The sequence below is a fragment of the Aedes albopictus genome, chromosome 2, assembly GCF_035046485.1.
Source record: "Aedes albopictus strain Foshan chromosome 2, AalbF5, whole genome shotgun sequence".
NCBI classification, from domain to species: domain Eukaryota; kingdom Metazoa; phylum Arthropoda; class Insecta; order Diptera; family Culicidae; genus Aedes; species Aedes albopictus.
The window spans coordinates 285,355,256-285,375,370 of record NC_085137.1 but is presented as its reverse complement, the minus strand read 5'-3'; the positions used below and the strand labels follow the sequence as shown (position 1 = coordinate 285,375,370).

At 38.7% G+C, this 20,115-nt stretch overlaps 1 protein-coding gene across 3 annotated transcripts in view; it reads left to right on the top strand.

The window, feature by feature from the left end:
• Window positions 1-346: 346 nt before the first annotated feature.
• LOC109418473 (uncharacterized) overlaps window positions 347-20,115 on the top strand; it is a 226,445-nt gene continuing 206,676 nt past the window's right edge. For all 3 annotated transcript variants that reach the window (XM_029872999.2, XM_062851987.1, XM_062851986.1), the window contains exon 1: window positions 347-603. The gene's annotated coding sequence lies outside the window, so the exon portion shown is untranslated. The remainder of the gene's footprint in view (window positions 604-20,115) is intronic.

Genomic DNA, 20,115 nt, shown 5'->3' with positions numbered 1-20,115 from the left:
TTTTCCTTTTGATTTCAATAGGCCCACCTTGCTCTTCAACACATAGTTACAGGTTGGCGCGAGAAACGACAGTTGTAAAAGTAAATTTCCTCGTTCTAGAGACGGATGACAGCTCATCGGGCGCTGCGGGCGGGGGAAAATCATCCGAGGGAAATGCGACTTCCACCAGCAACGTGCGGCTCTCTCGGATTCTCTGCGTCTCTCTCGGCGGCTTGGCAGCTTGGCAGAGGTGGCGGGTTGAATTTTCCTCTTAGTGCATGGGTTCAACCTGGTAGCTACCGGTCGCATCGCGGATGGCAGAGTCGAGCCGTTACGTTACGTTTTCCGAATTTCTTTCTCGGTCAGTTGGAATTGAGACGCGACGCCGTGCGAACGTATCCAGGCTGTGTAGTGTCTGGTCGAGGATAAAAGCAAAAGAAAAAAGTTTAATTTCAGTTTAATTACTTTTAGTAGTAATATATTACCGTTTATTATGTTTAACTTTTGATTCCATTTATGTAGTGCTGTTCCAGGTTTGACTAGTAGTGCTGAATATACTGATAGTGCATTGATACTGCATATGCAGGTAGAGGAGCATGCCGTTGTGATTGCTGATTGAAGAAGGTGAAGTGCTGAATACTAGTTAGAAATTGAATTCTAATTCAAACGCTCCGGGCGTTGATGCATAGCTCGATTTCAATAAGTTATTAAAAATCGGTTTATTTTTAATATCATAGCTCGGGTATGTGCAACTGGTCGCGAAAAGAGACAGAACGATGGTACTTGGCTCTGTGTGCGGAAAATATGTGGCAAGAATAGTCACACTGTTATTGAAAGGCAGACACAAACAAATGGAATGCGACTATTATTATTTTTTGATTCATTTTTAATTTTGTATAGTGTGATAAAAAACGGAAAAGAGTGAAAAGGTTGCTGTTTTTGTAGTGAAACCGAAATGAACTGAAAGTTGATCTTTTCAATTGGATAGGTTCTGTGGTTGGCGAATGAGTGCTGCTGTAATCCGCAATGGACATTTATATTTAGTTCGTCGACGAGTGAATAGGTGAAATTTGGCGCAAATTCGATCTCAATGATTAAATCCTGCTAATTAAATGCCATGCATTGATTCTCGTATATTTGTGGTTGGACGTCATCGTTACAAATGTTGAGAAAAGATTTAAATCCGCAAATTATTGTTGCCAGTGACACTTTCTATAGCTGCTGCTAAGGATGGTAATTAGCCTCACTATTCAAACAGTTAGATTGCAACAAACGACCGAAAAAAAACATCATGTTATGAATACCCGAGAAAACACTTGTTATCGTAAGCCGAGAAGGTAATTCTAATTATATATTTTCCTATTGCCACGGTCAACTAAATGAAGCGTGTGAGGATGCCACCAGTGTTTTACGCTACGCTTTCTTCAAATTTTGCTCAATTCAAAATCATTGGCGTGTACACGGGAGTGTTACAGGGGGTTAATGATTGGATAAAAATATTTGTGTTTGTAAATAAAAACATCATGAATGATTGATTAGTCAAACATTATATAATATCATACCGGTATGATGCTTCTTTGTGTTGCGAGCCAAACAATGAAAGCCTTGTATCAATTGATCTTTGAACCTCTCCATTAGGTTGTGATGGATGTCTCCATCTCATTCTTCCTTTTCTTCTGCTTCTTCTTAACGTAACATCCCAGCTGGGACAAAATCTGCTTCTCAGATCAGGTATCGAACTCGTGGGGATGCTCAGGATAGTCTTGTTGAATATCTGCGCACTTACTGCTTCGATTATATGGGTTATTTAGGTTCTTAAATGTTACAATAAAATTTATGCATAACGAATGAAACCTAAGGGAGTAATTACACAATACACATGTGGGGACAATAGTAATTCGCGATTTCGTATACTTGCTTTGAATATTAGTACTACTGCTGGACGTTCTTATGAGTCCTCTTGATATATTTATTCCGATCCTTCTTAAACACGTACTTTACGTCTATTCTATTCATATCGCTTTTCAGCTCTTTTTCTATGAAATATCAGATTATAATCTGAGGTTCAGTAGCATTAACATAATTATCGAAATTCGAAGGAATGTTACTAAACCTAAATTTTACCGAAGCTCGATAAAAATAAACAGATAATATGGTTGAAATTTACAAACGTTTGCTGGAATTGCTTGGAATTTCAGAATAAAATTGAAATATCAATAACAGCAAAAATATATCAAAGCAAATTTTTTTGCTGTTATTGATATTTCAATTTTATTCTGAAATTCCAAATGCTGAACTTGACGTGTAACTGAAAATACAAACTTCAAGTAACAATCTTATCTTATTTTTACAAGGAAAATCTAAAATCTTACCAGAATCTTAAACCTTCTACCTGGAAACTCATTTTCGATTCGATTTCCTCTTAGTCTTTTTTTATACAAAAGTTTAGTATGTATAAGGATGAAAACTTATTTCTGGAGATAACTTCCGGTTCTATAAGAGAGTATTTCTAAGTTCGTGAGCTTCGTGGTCGTGCGGTTAGTGGCGGCAGTCAATGCGTTTCGTGAGTCTCGAACTATGGGTTCGATTCCCAATCCAGTCGGTGAAAACTTTTCACCAAACCGAAAATTCTCCACTAGACCACTGCATATTTCCGTAACCGGTTCTGGATGTCTCGTCGACAGTGGTCAAATATAATAGTGAAGCAAACCCATGCATACGACACATCAAATCATGGCTTTTTCGATAACCTGAAAACCGGTTGCCAAGGAAGTAGGCTCACATCTCATATGGAGACAGCCGGTAGTGTTTCGGAACCGATTCCGGTGTCTCGTCGGAAGTAGTCAAACCAATGATGATCGGGTACCAAAAAAAGTCTTTGACAATATATGGGACAATCGGTTGTGTACCGGTACCGGTTCCGTGTGTCCCGCCGTAAGTGGTCAGTGAGGCAAACCCAGGCATGCGACACATCAAATCATGGCTTTTTCGATAACCTAATGACCGATTATCAAGGAAGTAGGCTCAGACTACATCAGAGACTTTCAGTCGTGTTTCGGAACCGGTTCCAGATGTCCCGATGGAAGTGTCCGTATATAAGTGAATTAAACCCTTGCATATGACACATTAAACCACGTCTGTTTAGGTGAACACTTAGGCAGGAAATAGTCTCAGATCATGTTTGGGAGAACCGTGCTCCGGAACTGGTTACGGGTGTCCCGTCAGAAGTGATAAACTGAAGAAAGGGACCTACACTTGCTGCTTCGATTAGATGATGAAATGTTAGCAAGTAAATAGTCTCAGGCCACATCTAAGACTAGAAATACTGTTCCGGAACCGGATGCGAGTAATTCACCGGAAGTGGCCAAACATAAAAGTGAACCATGCATGTGGCACATCAAATAGCGGCTTTTTGATAACCTAAACAAAAGACTACTCATTTTAGTTGCATAATAAACCAGTACGGAAAGATTGACAATTATGATACCGAAATTAGTTATAGAAAGTAGAAATTATGATACTAAATTAAATAAAAGCTTTCTTAAATCCTTTTTTGAGTCTAAAATTACTGCGCAGAATTTGGTTGTGACTGGTTGCACCCTCGCGCTTCGCATTGCGATTGAAATTTTAATGGGACTTTGTATGGGCAACATTCCTCTTTTGCATTTTTCTCATGAGGAGGCAAGTTTTGACATGGATCATGTAACCAAGGATAATTAAATAAAGCCTAAAGTGTGCAGAATAAACTTTGTCGAGCACCGCATTGTGATCGGTGATTGTGAATAAAGCTATGTCCTAGCAAATAATTATGGTCTTAATATTGATCAACCTTCAGTGATAGTGAAGGTAGTCAAGCAGTCAACTGAGAAGTCTGATTTTTTCAGCTCTGTCTGGTCATTGAATATAACGTTGGACTATATACCATCAATAAGTTTCCCAATAAATCAATAAGGGTATCGTCGACGGAAAGATCATGATTACATATTCGACCAGAAAAAAGGTTCTATCCCTACTAGGTAATTAATCTGTTTTTGCCTTTCTCGTACACCAAGGTGTACCGAAAGGCTATATGTTCACTCCTAAAACGAAAATTTGATAGAGCCCCCGGAGGGGTCAAGCGTTATATACCAATCGACTCAGCTCGACGAGTTGAGATGATGTCTGTGTGTATGTATGTGTGTGTGTGTGTGTGTGTGTATGTATGTGTGTGTGTATGTGTACAAAAAGGTCACCTCATTTTTAGATAGTAAATATGAACCGATTTCAACGACCGATGCTTCATTCGACGGGGTACATTGTCCCATTGTTTCCTATTGAAAATGGTTCAGATCGGTCCAGCCGTTCCGTAGTTATGGCCATTTAGGTGTTCCGGACCGGTACCCCAGGAAGGGGCCAGATATGAAAATGCAACAAACCCATGCATGCGACCCATCAAACCACGGCATTTGTGATTTTCTGATGAACGGGAAGTAGGAAAATAGTTTCAGACTATATCTGAACCGGTAGTGTTCCGGAATCGGTTCCGGGTGTCCCGCCGGAAATGGCCAAATAAGAAAGTGAACATAACCCATGCATGCGACACGTCAAATAGCGGCTTTTTCGATAACCAGTTGAATGGTAAGAAGGAAAATAAATTCAGACCATGTTTGAACCGGTAGTGTTCCGGAACCGGTTCCGGATGTCCTGCCGGAAGTGGCCAATTAAAAAAGTGAACCTATCCCAGGCATGCGACACATCAAAGAGCGGCTTTTTCGATAACCAGGTGAACGGTAAGCAGGAAAATAGTTTCAAACCCCGTTTGAACCGGTAGTGTTCCGGAACCGGTTCCGGATGTCCTGCCGGAAGTGGCCAATTAAAAAAGTGAACCAATCCCAGGCATGCGACACATCAAGCGGTATTTTCGATAACCAGATGAACGGTAAGCAGCAAAATAGTTTCAGACCATGTTTGAACCGGTAGTGTTCCGGAACCGGTTCCGGATGTCCTGCCGGAAGTGGCCAATTAAAAAGGTGAACCAAACCCAGGCATGTGACACATCGAAGAGCGGCTTTTTCGATAACCAGATGAACGGTAAACAGGAAAATAATTTCTTACCGTATCTAAACCGGTTGTGTTCCGGAACCGGTTCCAGGTGTACCGTCGGAAGTGACCAATTAAAAAACTAAACCAAACCCATGCATGAGAAACACCAAATCATCGAAAATGTTCGTTAACCGGACAGCAAGAAAATAGTCTCTGACCACACTTAAGATTGCCGGCAGTGTTGCAGAATCAAGATTGGATCCATTGCTGAAATTACGCAGGTGAACAAAATCAATGCAAGCGATTAATATGTGTAAGAGAACAAAATCTTGATAAAAATTCAAGCGATCTTGTCAAATTACATCATTGAAGATTCCTGAGGCGCCATTATACAGTAGAATGGATCAACGTTGCATGGAAAAAATTAAATTTTATAGCATCAATCCCCTTTTGCGTCTAAAATTACTGCGAACAATTTTGATGCAACTGGTTGAGTCCTCGCGCTTTGTAACACGGTTGAAATTTGAATGGGCTTTAATAGGGGAAATTTCGCTTGCTTGCACTTTTTTTTTGTCAAATTTTACATGAATCTTATAACTAGTGATAATAAAAGATAGGCTAAAGTGCACAGAACAAAAATTGCCGAAATGTCTTGATAGTGATCGGAATCCAGTGCTAGTGAAGGTGGTCAAGCACTCAATTGAGAGATTTGATATTTTTCAGCTCGGCCTATCCACTTATCCGCGAGCGGTAATGGCGGCGGTGGGCACAAATAACCGATTCGAATTTTGACGTTTTTTGGGGATCGCAATCGCGCCACCAAACGGTGGGTGAAGGGGTGAGGAGGAGAATAAAACTGTTTTGACTTTCCCCCAAGAAACGTTAAAATCCGAACCGGTTGGATATGCCTGCCGCTGCCATTACCGATCGCGGATAAGTGGATACGTTTAACATAGCGTCGAAATGTGAGCCATCATTCCTTCTTGCTTTTCTGAATAAGACTGACACAAATCTCGATTTCGGTCCCCCCTTGGAAATTTTGGCGGAATTCAACATTTTGAAGAAGTCAGTGCACAAATAAATAAACCAATATTTTTTTCAATTTTAAAGTGAAATTAGAGTCTTCCAGAAGTTTTTTTTTATCAAAACCGAAGAGTTAAGGCAAAACTGGAAGCATTTACTCATATTTTGGTTTTTGATTTTTTTATTAAATAACGAAGCAATATATTCAAAATCGGGTTTCGTTCACATGTAGAGTGTGGATCAGGGTATCTTCTGATTTTTTTACGTGGCATAAAATGTTTTTCGTTTTTGCAGAAACCATATTTTAACAAAATTTCCCTAAAAAATGGTTTCTGCAGAAACGAAAAACATATTATGCCGCGTAAAAAAATCAGAAGATACCCTGATCCATACATGTACATGTGCACGAAAACCGATTTTTAAAATATTGCTTCGTTATTTTATAAAAAATCAAAAACCAAAAATATGAGGAAATGCTTCCAGTTTCGCCTTAAGCGGTTTTGCTTAATTTTTAAAGATTTTTTTCATCAAATACATTATTTATCAACTTCACCCCACATTGACGAGTCAACGAGCACAGTGACAAAAGAAGAAAATGAGTTTTATTCCGTTCTGAGAATGATTCAGGAACACTTCGGCTTATGGCCGGAAAAAATGTTGAGTACATATTCGACGAGAAAGGCACTATCACCACTAGGTGGATTAATCTAGGTTTTTTTTATTTAAAACATGTCCAACAATATACTTTTACATAAATTTAATTGAGACATTTATTACAATATTAACCAAACTTTCGCGACCCAGATTGAGAAACGCTGATTTAGCATATACGCAATAGCACATCTAACTTCATTTTTTTCAGTGCGTAATAAGTATTTAAAGTAAAAGATCTTTTATGAAATTTTACAGGAAATCTTTACCAATTACTGAAAGAATGCATAGAAAATGTATTTTAGGACACAAGCAACATCACCTTCCAAAGTGCTACAGTGAAAAGAACTGCTGTTCAATTTCCGAAAAATGATAACAATTGCTTGAGCCTTGGAAGCACACAAACACACTCACAGTACACGGCACACACTGTAGATTTGCTTGCCCTGCCGAAGGCAGGGTTCACTTCTATCGAGTAGGTGATTTAATACAGCAATTTTTCTGTTGGGGTCGAATATGACCCCTCCGGCTAGGGTGAGGCTGTGTTTAAAAAATCTATCCGTGATATGATTTTCCAAGTGGAAAGTTATCTACTGGTCGAAATAAGTATGATGTACAAAAATGAGCGATTTTGGTTGGTATTTAGGAATGGTGCAAAGGGTTTAAGTGGAATTTTAGCTAGTGCAAACATTGAAAAAAACATGTCAAATTTAATTTTCAAACATATTTTTTCTAGACTAAATCTTTAAATTCTAGAACCCAATTGGACAATATTTGGGCTCAAAATTGCGATATCTCTACTAGTTTCTGAGAGATTTGAAAAAATGTCATATTTTGATATTTTTTTGGCTTGGATACCAACATATGACATTTTTTTTTTCAACTATCTCGGAAACTAGTAGAGATGCCGCAATTTTGAGCGCAAATTTTGGCCAATTGGGTTCTTGAATCACCGATTTAGTCTAGAAAAGTCTAGAAAGGTTTAGGATGATATCAGTAAGTACAGGCTTATAACAGTGCTACTAACAAAATTGTTTTTTTTAATTTTGGAAAATTTAATGATTTTCAACTTTTACATAACACAGCACCTTTTTGTGAACCACTATGATTCTTAGTACTTTATGTTCTTCTTCTTCTTCTTTGTTCTGTTGGTCCTGTTACTAACAGAGACCGAGTGGGGATGGCAGCAGCTTATGCTATATCGCCAGCGATGTGTACTTTATGTTGGCACTTAAAAAAATATAGATATTTTTCTATATCACTCTTTGACAGCTGGGCAACTGCATGACAGCTCAGCTTAGTACAAAATCGAACAAGGGTTGATTTGTCAAATCATTTCCGTACAAACTTCAAATAAATTTTAAAATAGGTTCCCGTACACAAAAAATCATTAAACTTTGGATTTCGGCCCAGTTTGATGTGCAGATTCGAAACATGGAATTATCTCTCAACACCGCTATAGAAGCCCATTGTCGCTACAGTTAGTAATATCTGCTAATTGTATGGTGAATTGGCCAATGTTCATGCTTATGTTCATATTTGCTGATGGACACAACGAGTATTCCTTTCGATAGTGTAAATCGATCTTCCCTTAATTTACCACATCCAATCAAATGTTGGCTCGATTATCGGTTTGCCGATTTCTCATTCATCGTCATTATCGGTTTGCCTTGCCGGGTAATTTTTGCCAACTTTTAGAGTAGTGTTGTAATGAATTATGTGTAGGTACCCTAGGTATGATATCCAGATGTCAAGCATGTTCTTTTTCATAGCGTGACAAACCTTTTCAATTAGGTCAATTAAATTGTGCATGATCGAGCATGACACAATTTGAAGTGTTTCATCAATGCGGGAAATAGGTGAACTGGTATAGTCCCATTGTTCCAATGGAACAAAGTATTTATAATAGTACAGTGAAATGTTTGCGAATAAATTGTGAATCGAAACCGTCTTCGTCTGTGACGCTAATGTGAACCCATAAACCTCATTATACTTGCATGGGAAACCCCCGCAAGGCCCCGGTGAAAATTTAATGCACGCCCATGTTTTGCAACGTAAACGCTCTAGGAGCGAAAAAATGGCAAAGACGTGGACAGCGAATATTCGGACATACCGCGGTAAAATACAAACAACGTTCTATTTTATTTTTATTTCCCAAATAATTTTAATATTCCCGCGCCGATTGCTCAATCGTGCGCCACACTTACACATTCGAAGGCACAAGCGACTCTTCCTCATTAGCGCAGGGCCGAGGGTATTAGACTTGATTTTTAATTTTCATACTTCAACGCCTTATAGTTGACCGTTACGTACGAAGGTGATGACCAACAGCATGTGGGCAAGTGTCTGTGATTCGCAACGCAGCGTGGACATATGTGCACATTTCGTGAATGTTTCGGAAATATAGGAAGTGCGCGATGAGTAATGTCAGATGTGTAGTGAGAGGCGAAGCGGTTGGCGTAGCTCCTGAATGAAATACAGATGAGGTCAGTTTACGATACGTACTGAAACCTCCATTTAAGTCGCTGCATGGCTGATCGAAAATAATTTTTACCGTACAGTCAATTACTAAACTATACAGTTTTATATTTTTTGACAAATCTCCTTTGTCATGCGAAGTGTTAAAAAATATAAAAGCCTATAGTTTCGTCATTGCCTGCATGGTAAAAAATATTTTCGATCAGCCGTGCAGCGACTTAAATGGAGGTTTCAGTGTATCGTGTCGTGTCTGTGATTGCCAGCGAGCAAATGTGACTTGTATTTGAATATTGCCAGTCAACGCAGGACATAGTGTGTGGGAAATCTATCGAATGGATATGTAAATTGAATTTATAGGAAAAGAATGTGTTTTCAAATTTTGATCAATGCGAACACTGTATACGTGTATTGGAACAATAAAGCATCGATACCATTCGTTGCTATCATGTCAGAACGCAAATTTGGCCGGCACCATAGACCAGCTTTCCATCACTCAATCTAGAAGTTAAATGGAATCTGCCAAAATCAGAAACTTCGTCTCTATTGAATGGGAGCAGAATAACCCTATCATTGAAGCGACTCGAAAGAGTGAGAATGTTTCTGATCCGTGAACGGGCCGATTCATTTCATGACAGACAGGTCTTTTGTTTAATCATTCAGCACGAATTGAGTTTTCACAGCACAAACTCAAGATGATGATTGGTAGATTTTTTTTTGATACGTTTGAGAAAACCAAGCTCAAATCATTCTTGGTCATAATAAAAGCATATAATATTGAGAATTTTCACAGAAATTGGAATTACAAAATAAAAAAAAAATATGGAATTTATCGGGAATCAAACTAAGTCAGGTGCAAAATGGTCTTTAAGCTTTATTCAGTTATCGGCTGATGCAAGGTGGGATGTTTTCATTGAAAAATTTGAAATCGAACTTTCTAGCTCTTATAAAACAATAAATCCAAGTAGATTCGAGCATTATTGCGTCTCGTTGACATTTTAGCTAACGTACACCGCAATTGGAAATAGTAAAGCACAGTGCAAAAGAGGAAAGCGGTTGGTACGGACCAGCTTCAGGACACGTGTCGTAATAATGTAGGTGTTGGCCTTGTGCATGCTGAAGTGCACGGTAATGGTTTTGGGGAATTAAGCACGTATCCATAGGAACGAGAATGTCTTTTATGATGATTCTTTGTCGTAATGGTGCCTCGTTGAGGCCGAGCACTCCTCCTGCATCGTAGCACAGAGGCATGCGAAAATATTTGCGAACCATACAAAAGCTAGTACCTCGTTATACACCATATAGGTCTTCAGTAGGTCACCACAATGATGCCCAATACAACGGTAGAAGTGGTAGTGCTTCCAGATTTCGAGAGAGCCAGAAGTTGTTAGCATGCCCTCGCCCTGTGAGGCAGAAGCACGTACCTACTACATTCAACAAGTGGTCCTACAGAACGGTTGGTATGGCTGGCATCGACAGTACACTCGTTCCAGTTCGCCATGAGGCAAGCCCTACAAATGAAGCCCAGCCAGGAAACAAATTCTGATCTGCTCCGGATATATGTTTCGCATGCGGTTGAAATGAACAAATACGAAGCTGAGCCAGAGGCACTTTTGATGCTCTGGAATTTGCATTACCGTTTTGGTAGTTCGCATTTACTGAAAATGTTAAATGCAATAGAAAGGAAGAAAATAGAAATGCGAATGATGACGATGAAAACAGTATCAGGCTTTCATTGATAGATGAGGTGTCAGAAATCGAGCTGTTTATGGGTTTTGCTGTTGAATAAAAAAAATGATCTCTCCAATAATCAAATGAAAGCTTTACAAATCGTGTAAATTGACAATAAAATGCTTGCACAGAAGTTCTCGTCTGACATGCACCGTAAAATAGTAATTCACTAAAAAATTTGAATCAAGGAGAATAGTAAGAGAAAAAAACAAAAAAAAAATCACTTATAACCAATACAAACAAAGACACATAAGTAAACATGTACTTTTGATTTTTTCGTTTTCATTTAGATCAAGAATCGATACAAGATTTTGGGACGCTATTGCATAATAAACGCAAAGATCTATTCTGTCTTTCAATAAGAGCATCGCTCACTACGTAGGGTACCGGGCCACTTGGGCAGTGGCTTCTATATTGAGCTCTTTTCCGTTATCCCTCAGTCAAGAAATTGAGTGGAGCTTAAGGACAGACTCGTAAGAATCCCAAAATGGCCGCCACGATGGCCGACTTTGGCACCTACATACTCGCGGCTTTGAACCCATGAACCTCATTGAAAACCAAACCAAAGAGGAAGTGACTTTTATAGATACAATACTAGAAACGCGGAACAAATACGAACACCTAATTTTTTGCATCGCGCTTCACAAAATTCCTTATATTATAAAGGTATAAATGTTTTCAATTCGATGCCTGACCACATCACAAATGCAACAACTCTAGCACAGTTTAAGAGACTATGTATTTCCCACGTAAAAGTTGCTTTTTGAACAGCTACTCTGTTGACTCTCTATTCTTGATTATATTTTGTAGCTTGAAGAAGTTTACCAACGGATTGTTTGTTTGGAAGATTTATATTCTGTAATAGGAGGCACGAACAAACTATAATGGTCGCCCCGATGATGATGATGGATTTTATATTTGTGTACGTACTATTAGTACCGTGAAGGCACCATATTTGACGCGGTTAAGAAAATTTTGAATTCAAACACCTGTTAAAAAAAATGAAAACTCAACCGATTATGAATTTTTTACCGTGATAGTCAAACCATTAGAGAATATAAGAAAAAAAAACCTAGATTAATCCACCTAGTGGTGATAGTGCCTTTCTCGTCGAATATGTACTCAACATTTTTTCCGGCCATAAGCCGAAGTGTTCCTGAATCATTCTCAGAACGGAATAAAACTCATTTTCTTCTTTTGTCACTGTGCTCGTTGACTCGTCAATGTGGGGTGAAGTTGATAAATAATGTATTTGATGAAAAAAATCTTTAAAAATTAAGCAAAACCGCTTAAGGCGAAACTGGAAGCATTTCCTCATATTTTTGGTTTTTGATTTTTTATAAAATAACGAAGCAATATTTTAAAAATCGGTTTTCGTGCACATGTACATGTATGGATCAGGGTATCTTCTGATTTTTTTACGCGGCATAATATGTTTTTCGTTTCTGCAGAAACCATTTTTTAGGGAAATTTTGTTAAAATATGGTTTCTGCAAAAACGAAAAACATTTTATGCCACGTAAAAAAATCAGAAGATACCCTGATCCACACTCTACATGTGAACGAAACCCGATTTTGAATATATTGCTTCGTTATTTAATAAAAAAATCAAAAACCAAAATATGAGTAAATGCTTCCAGTTTTGCCTTAACTCTTCGGTTTTGATAAAAAAAAACTTCTGGAAGACTCTAATTTCACTTTAAAATTGAAAAAAATATTGGTTTATTTATTTGTGCACTGACTTCTTCAAAATGTTGAATTCCGCCAAAATTTCCAAGGGGGGACCGAAATCGAGATTTGTGTCAGTCTTATTCAGAAAAGCAAGAAGGAATGATGGCTCACATTTCGACGCTATGTTAAACGTATCCACTTATCCGCGATCGGTAATGGCAGCGGCAGGCATATCCAACCGGTTCGGATTTTAACGTTTCTTGGGGGAAAGTCAAAACAGTTTTATTCTCCTCCTCACCCCTTCACCCACCGTTTGGTGGCGCGATTGCGATCCCCAAAAAACGTCAAAATTCGAATCGGTTATTTGTGCCCACCGCCGCCATTACCGCTCGCGGATAAGTGGATAGGCCGAGCTGAAAAATATCAAATCTCTCAATTGAGTGCTTGACCACCTTCACTAGCACTGGATTCCGATCACTATCAAGACATTTCGGCAATTTTTGTTCTGTGCACTTTAGCCTATCTTTTATTATCACTAGTTATAAGATTCATGTAAAATTTGACAAAAAAAAAGTGCAAGCAAGCGAAATTTCCCCTATTAAAGCCCATTCAAATTTCAACCGTGTTACAAAGCGCGAGGACTCAACCAGTTGCATCAAAATTGTTCGCAGTAATTTTAGACGCAAAAGGGGATTGATGCTATAAAATTTAATTTTTTCCATGCAACGTTGATCCATTCTACTGTATAATGGCGCCTCAGGAATCTTCAATGATGTAATTTGACAAGATCGCTTGAATTTTTATCAAGATTTTGTTCTCTTACACATATTAATCGCTTGCATTGATTTTGTTCACCTGCGTAATTTCAGCAATGGATCCAATCTTGATTCTGCAACACTGCCGGCAATCTTAAGTGTGGTCAGAGACTATTTTCTTGCTGTCCGGTTAACGAACATTTTCGATGATTTGGTGTTTCGCATGCATGGGTTTGGTTTAGTTTTTTAATTGGTCACTTCCGACGGTACACCTGGAACCGGTTCCGGAACACAACCGGTTTAGATACGGTAAGAAATTATTTTCCTGTTTACCGTTCATCTGGTTATCGAAAAAGCCGCTCTTCGATGTGTCACATGCCTGGGTTTGGTTCACCTTTTTAATTGGCCACTTCCGGCAGGACATCCGGAACCGGTTCCGGAACACTACCGGTTCAAACATGGTCTGAAACTATTTTGCTGCTTACCGTTCATCTGGTTATCGAAAATACCGCTTGATGTGTCGCATGCCTGGGATTGGTTCACTTTTTTAATTGGCCACTTCCGGCAGGACATCCGGAACCGGTTCCGGAACACTACCGGTTCAAACGGGGTTTGAAACTATTTTCCTGCTTACCGTTCACCTGGTTATCGAAAAAGCCGCTCTTTGATGTGTCGCATGCCTGGGATAGGTTCACTTTTTTAATTGGCCACTTCCGGCAGGACATCCGGAACCGGTTCCGGAACACTACCGGTTCAAACATGGTCTGAATTTATTTTCCTTCTTACCATTCAACTGGTTATCGAAAAAGCCGCTATTTGACGTGTCGCATGCATGGGTTATGTTCACTTTCTTATTTGGCCATTTCCGGCGGGACACCCGGAACCGATTCCGGAACACTACCGGTTCAGATATAGTCTGAAACTATTTTCCTACTTCCCGTTCATCAGAAAATCACAAATGCCGTGGTTTGATGGGTCGCATGCATGGGTTTGTTGCATTTTCATATCTGGCCCCTTCCTGGGGTACCGGTCCGGAACACCTAAATGGCCATAACTACGGAACGGCTGGACCGATCTGAACCATTTTCAATAGGAAACAATGGGACAATGTACCCCGTCGAATGAAGCATCGGTCGTTGAAATCGGTTCATATTTACTATCTAAAAATGAGGTGACCTTTTTGTACACATACACACACACACACATACATACACACACACACACACACATACATACACACAGACATCATCTCAACTCGTCGAGCTGAGTCGATTGGTATATAACACTTGACCCCTCCGGGGGCTCTATCAAATTTTCGTTTTAGGAGTGAACATATAGCCTTTCGGTACACCTTGGTGTACGAGAAAGGCAAAAAGTTGAAAATTGATTCACGTGTATTTTATTATGTTTTTCAACTTTTTCGTGGAGCACTAGGGGTACCTAAATTGACGCATCGTTTTTGCCTGTGTGCTTAATTTGACGCATATGTGTTCCTTATTTGACGCATTCGATCAAAAATCTCTGATATACTACCATATTGTTTGCTTTTAATGTTTGGATAAGCTTATAATAGAGATTATAGACGCAGTACGAATTATTTCGGACATTTTAAAAAGGGTCATTCACAAAATACGCAACGATAAGGAGCAATACCACACCATTATAATCCGTACAAAAACATACAGTTGTACTACCAAAAGTTGTTACGTGATGTGAATAGGCTTTTGATTTTAGTGTTTGTAATACTTGAATGCAGTGTTGGTAAAAACTCAAAATCTCAAAACTCATGGTTGAGTTTTTTCACGCGCGATTCTTGACTCACCAAACCCACTGCCGTAAAAATCGAGCATGATTTGACTCATTGCTTTTTTTTCTCGGTATGCTTATTATTTGCAACGAAGTGTTGACGGTTGTACGACATAAAGAGACCATATCTTGCATGTAAAAACATTAAATGTCGTTTAAATTGATTTGGATTCGTTTTACAAGCGAACGAGTTTTCGGCGCTTGACTCGCAAGAGCGAGATTTTGCATGAAAATCTCGCGCGTGAGAAAATGTATGTACAGCAGAGGCCACCCCGGCCTTAGCCTGACCGGTAAGTAAGAGAAAATGATTCAGAATCGCGCGCGAGTTTGCTCACGCAGGAGCGGTTCATGAGTGAGACTTGAGTGTGATTTTACCAACACTGCTTGAATGACCCATAATTTCGAACAATGTGTTTCGATTATCGCTCAGAGCTTTAGATTAGGCTGAAACATCTCTTCCCCATTGAGCAATATGATTAGATGAAAGCGCCCTTCTTTCTTTATACATTGGGGCTACTCATAAATCACGTAAACTAACATCAACACAGCTAAACCTTCAATACCCCATTTACTTTTTGCCTATTGTATGCAAACAAATGTTTGTAATGTAGACTTAGATCCCTCTTGTCTATAAAAGTTTAAGTAATTTATGAACAACCCCCTAATAGATAAATACTTATACTCCCACAGACACCATGTCTTCGCGAGATGTCTGTGATACTCCCTTGTTCATAAATTTACCGATTTCAATCTGGATAAAGACTTCACAGTTCATGCTCGATGTCATATTTTACTCTGAAAATAATTAGGAACACAGTGTGCCTAATTTGACGCACAAATTATTCATACAATAATATACCGAAAATATGAAAATGAAAACATTCTGTACAATATTTTACGGTTAATAACCTATTTCTTATAGCTTCTAACAAAATAGTTGTAAAACAACACATATTTTGCTTGAAAACTGATGATACATATTTAGCACTTCAGCTAAGGATTGGGAAAAATGACGCACACGGTGGATGAATTTTAGAGTTATTTGTTGTTGACTTTATCAAATATGGACTTTTTTCGATTAGGATGCTAAGAGTAAACGTAAATAAGGTTTAAACAATTGACTTTTGAAATCGAATGAGTGTAATCAGTTTTGCTGTATAGTATGACAAATTAAGATGCTGTAAATGTGTAAAATAATCAGACCTTTTGAGACCGTTAATCAGTTAATTGTTTATAATTAATAATTATCTTAAAGATATATCGTCTAGCTCAAACTTTTGTAGGGGTATGTGGCGGGACTATCATCACAAGCCGTGCACAAGGGGGGGTTGGGTGTTAACACTCGGTGCTAACACACGACACTTCATACACTAGGCGCCCCTCCGCCTTTTGCCAAAATTGGTTTGTTCAGATGTAGTTTTGGAAAAAAATATGTCAGAAGAGGAAGAAGGCCTATATAGCCAAGGCGGTAAACGCACGGGTATTCTGCATGACCATGCTGAGGGTGACGGGTTCGATTCCCGGTCGGTCCCGGATCTTTTCGTAAAGGAAATTTCCTTGACTTCCTTGGGCATAGAGTATCTTCGTGCCTGCCACACGATATACACATGCAAAATGGTCATTGGCAGAGGAAGCTCTCAGTTAATAACTGCGGAAGTGCTCATAGAACACTAAGCTGAGAAGCAGGCTCTGTCCCAGTGAGGACGTTACGCCAAGAAGAGGAGAGGATGTCAGAAGAAAACTGTTTTTGATTCCGAGAAAATATGGGGGGAACAAGTCTCCCCAGAGATCAAGTCTCCTCAGTCTCCTCTATACGTTACACCTGGTATGCGCATACAAATTTAAAGTAATTAATTATACCAGCCTACATCCGATTCGGAAAAAAGGTTTTATTTAGAGTTGGGCATGGTTCGGGATAATATTCAAAAATCTTAAATGTTGCAGCTAAGGAAAAATCTCCCGTTTGTACTACAACTACAACAATAAAGGTATAATGAATGAATATGTAAATAAAAAATATCCAATTGTACCGTGACGTCAAGGAAATTGACAATAAATTGCAAGGTTTGCACAAAAGTCTGACATACTCGGTAAACCCAAGCAACACACATGGTTACAAATCAGTCACGGCACCGTATGTAAGGGTTGCGCAGTAAGTCACAGTTACTTTTGTGCAACCATTACGCACGCTGCCGCACGCTATGTCTGAACCAGCAGATTATAAAAATTGAATGTACATCGGATTTTTTTCCGCAGAACATCAGTATTCAACCTATATTTTCATTTGCAGAAGTTTTAAAAATATTCTATCGGTGAAAATTTTTCCATACATTTTGTATTTCTCTCCCATACAAAATGTATGGAAAAATTGGCCGATAACGAGAATTTCATGCAAATTTGTATGAAAAACAGCAAAAAAGATGAAAAAATCAAAATTTCCCCGATGAAATATTTTAAAAGTTTCTGCATATGTATATTATCATATATCATTATCATGAATTCTGATATTCTGTGGAAAAAAAACCCGATGTAAAGCCTGTATCCGCAATAATCGGGACACAGAATAACGGCAGTAACTCTGTACTGATTCGATAAAAATTGGCCAAAACTTGACTGAGAACTCTTCAATGTATGTTTATTATTTGTGCAAAATTTCATAAAAATCGATGCATTACTTTTAACTGTGGATGAGAAACAAACAGACTTTTGAAACAAACAAGACAAGAAACAAACATAACTTTTGAATGTCTCTGCCAGTTTTCATGAAATTTTAACAGAAGGTAGTTGATTATGTGTGTATTGTGCCTGAAAAATTTGATGATTATTGGTATAGTACTTTCAACAATATAATCGAAACAATAAGGGGTGCTGACTAATTGTTGTCTGAGGGTCTAAAATCACGTTCAGCACCATTATATGTTTCGACTATAAAATTGTTGATAGTGCATCGATTTTTCTGAAATTTTGTCTATGCAAGTAAAGAAGATTGAGAGGTTTATGACCAAAATTTCAGCCATTTCCTTTATCAAATTCAAAAGTTACAGCGTTAACAAGCTAAACCAAGGGCTGTACAAAATTCAATTACGCGCGTTCTATTGTTTCATTGCTACAACAAAAAGTTCTGCACTGATTCACACAAAATTTTGCAGGTGAAATTAACACATCTTAATATATTATCAGGCCAAATTTGAGCAATTTTCATTTATCTATTGCAGAGTTACAGCAATATTTTGGTGTCCCGATTATTGAGGATACAGGCTTTACATTCAATTTTTGAAATCTTCTTTGTCAGACATAGCGTGTGCCGTCACTGTTTTGTAACCATGTGTGTTGCTTGGGAAAATAATAATTTACAATAACATTTGAATCAAGGAGCATGTAAAAGAACAAAAAAGTAATACACAGAACCAATACAAACATGACAAATAAAAGTAAACATGCCCTCTTGATATTACTGTTTTCGTTTAATGACAGACTTGTTAGAATCCCAAAATGGCTGCCACAATGGCCGACTTTGGAACCTACTCACGATTTCGAGTGCACAAATCTCTTCGTAAACATATCCAGCGCATTTGATCTTCTTATTTTAAGCTTACTACAAGTGAGAAAGAGCAGAATGATAAAATTCGCTGTTTTTTAAGCTTGCTTCTTGAGATTTGTGCGTCTGAAGTTCTGATGCAATTTTGAAGCGGGATTTTAAGAAGTTTGTCCTCAAATCAAGAATTCATACAAGATTTTGGGACACTGTTGCCAATTAGGCTCGAAGACCTATTTTCTCTTCCAATAAGATCATCAAGCACATCATGCATCTCAATTTTTGCTCTTCATTAGAGCCAGTAAAAGGTAAAGGCTTAATTTATCTCATATTTGAAACAAAATGAATGCATGTAGTACAATATTTAGTACCTAGGACTACAGTTTCCGGTTTGTTTGCAGAAAGTCTTGGATTTATTTTTGTTCGACAGCCTGTGTCTTTTCTTGTATCTTACCTCCTTGGGCTGCAGAATGGAGAATTGACAACTTCGAGCGTCCGTCACAGCCAGGGATGCCATATGATTTTTTGGAAAATCTGTATCTCAAACTTGGTGTTTTTTCGGCTTTCAGTCACCGAAAAAGCCCTGATGAAGATCCCAACCGCAGGATCGAAACGTAGGCAATGATTTGAAACAATCAACGCTTTTTCTGTGACTGAAAGCCGAAAAAACACCAAGTTTCCGTAAAACCCGGTCAGTCCCTCTATGTAATCTGTATCTCAATTTTTCAAAAATCTGTATCCCATACAATCCCGTACAAAAATAAAATGGCCTCTCTAGCTTAACAATCTGTATTTCATATGAAACGAAATCTGTGTGGATGCTCAAAAATCTGTACAGTACAGATACATCTGTATATATGGCATCCCTGGTCACAGCTCTCCTCTCTATTGATTGCGCTTCCATATCAAACCAGGAAAGAGAATGACTAGCATTTTGTGAAGAGTTATTAAGCACGTTGCTTCATGATTTGTTACATTCATCGAGTGTAGCATAGATTCAAAGTGTAGCTGAGTATAGACCACTCAGTAACTCGCGATAAAATTCCAAACACTGCAGTGAAAGCCCGTGCACAAGGGGGGAGGGGGTTTAAACCCTGTAGTCTATAGGCGCCCCTCCGCCTTTTGCCGAAATTGGGAAAAACCCCTCCCTTGGCGCCACTTCTGTGCACGGGCCTGCTGCAGTGCACTGGTTCGACAGTGAGGGTTCGACTCGAGCTCCAGGCGGGAGAAACAGTAAATACTGGAGCTCATAATCGATCAGCCTTCATTATGAGGTGAATCTGTATCATAGAATGGCAGCACCTGTATTAGGGTTCTCGACGCCGCTGATCGGATATTAATGGCAATGTAATACATGATGCTCTTAGGTTACTGAATGCCGGGAAAATAACAGTCCATTTGCAGTAAGCGATTGGTTGATACCTGCTTAATAATCATTCACATTCGCTAGCACGTAAGTGCAGTATAC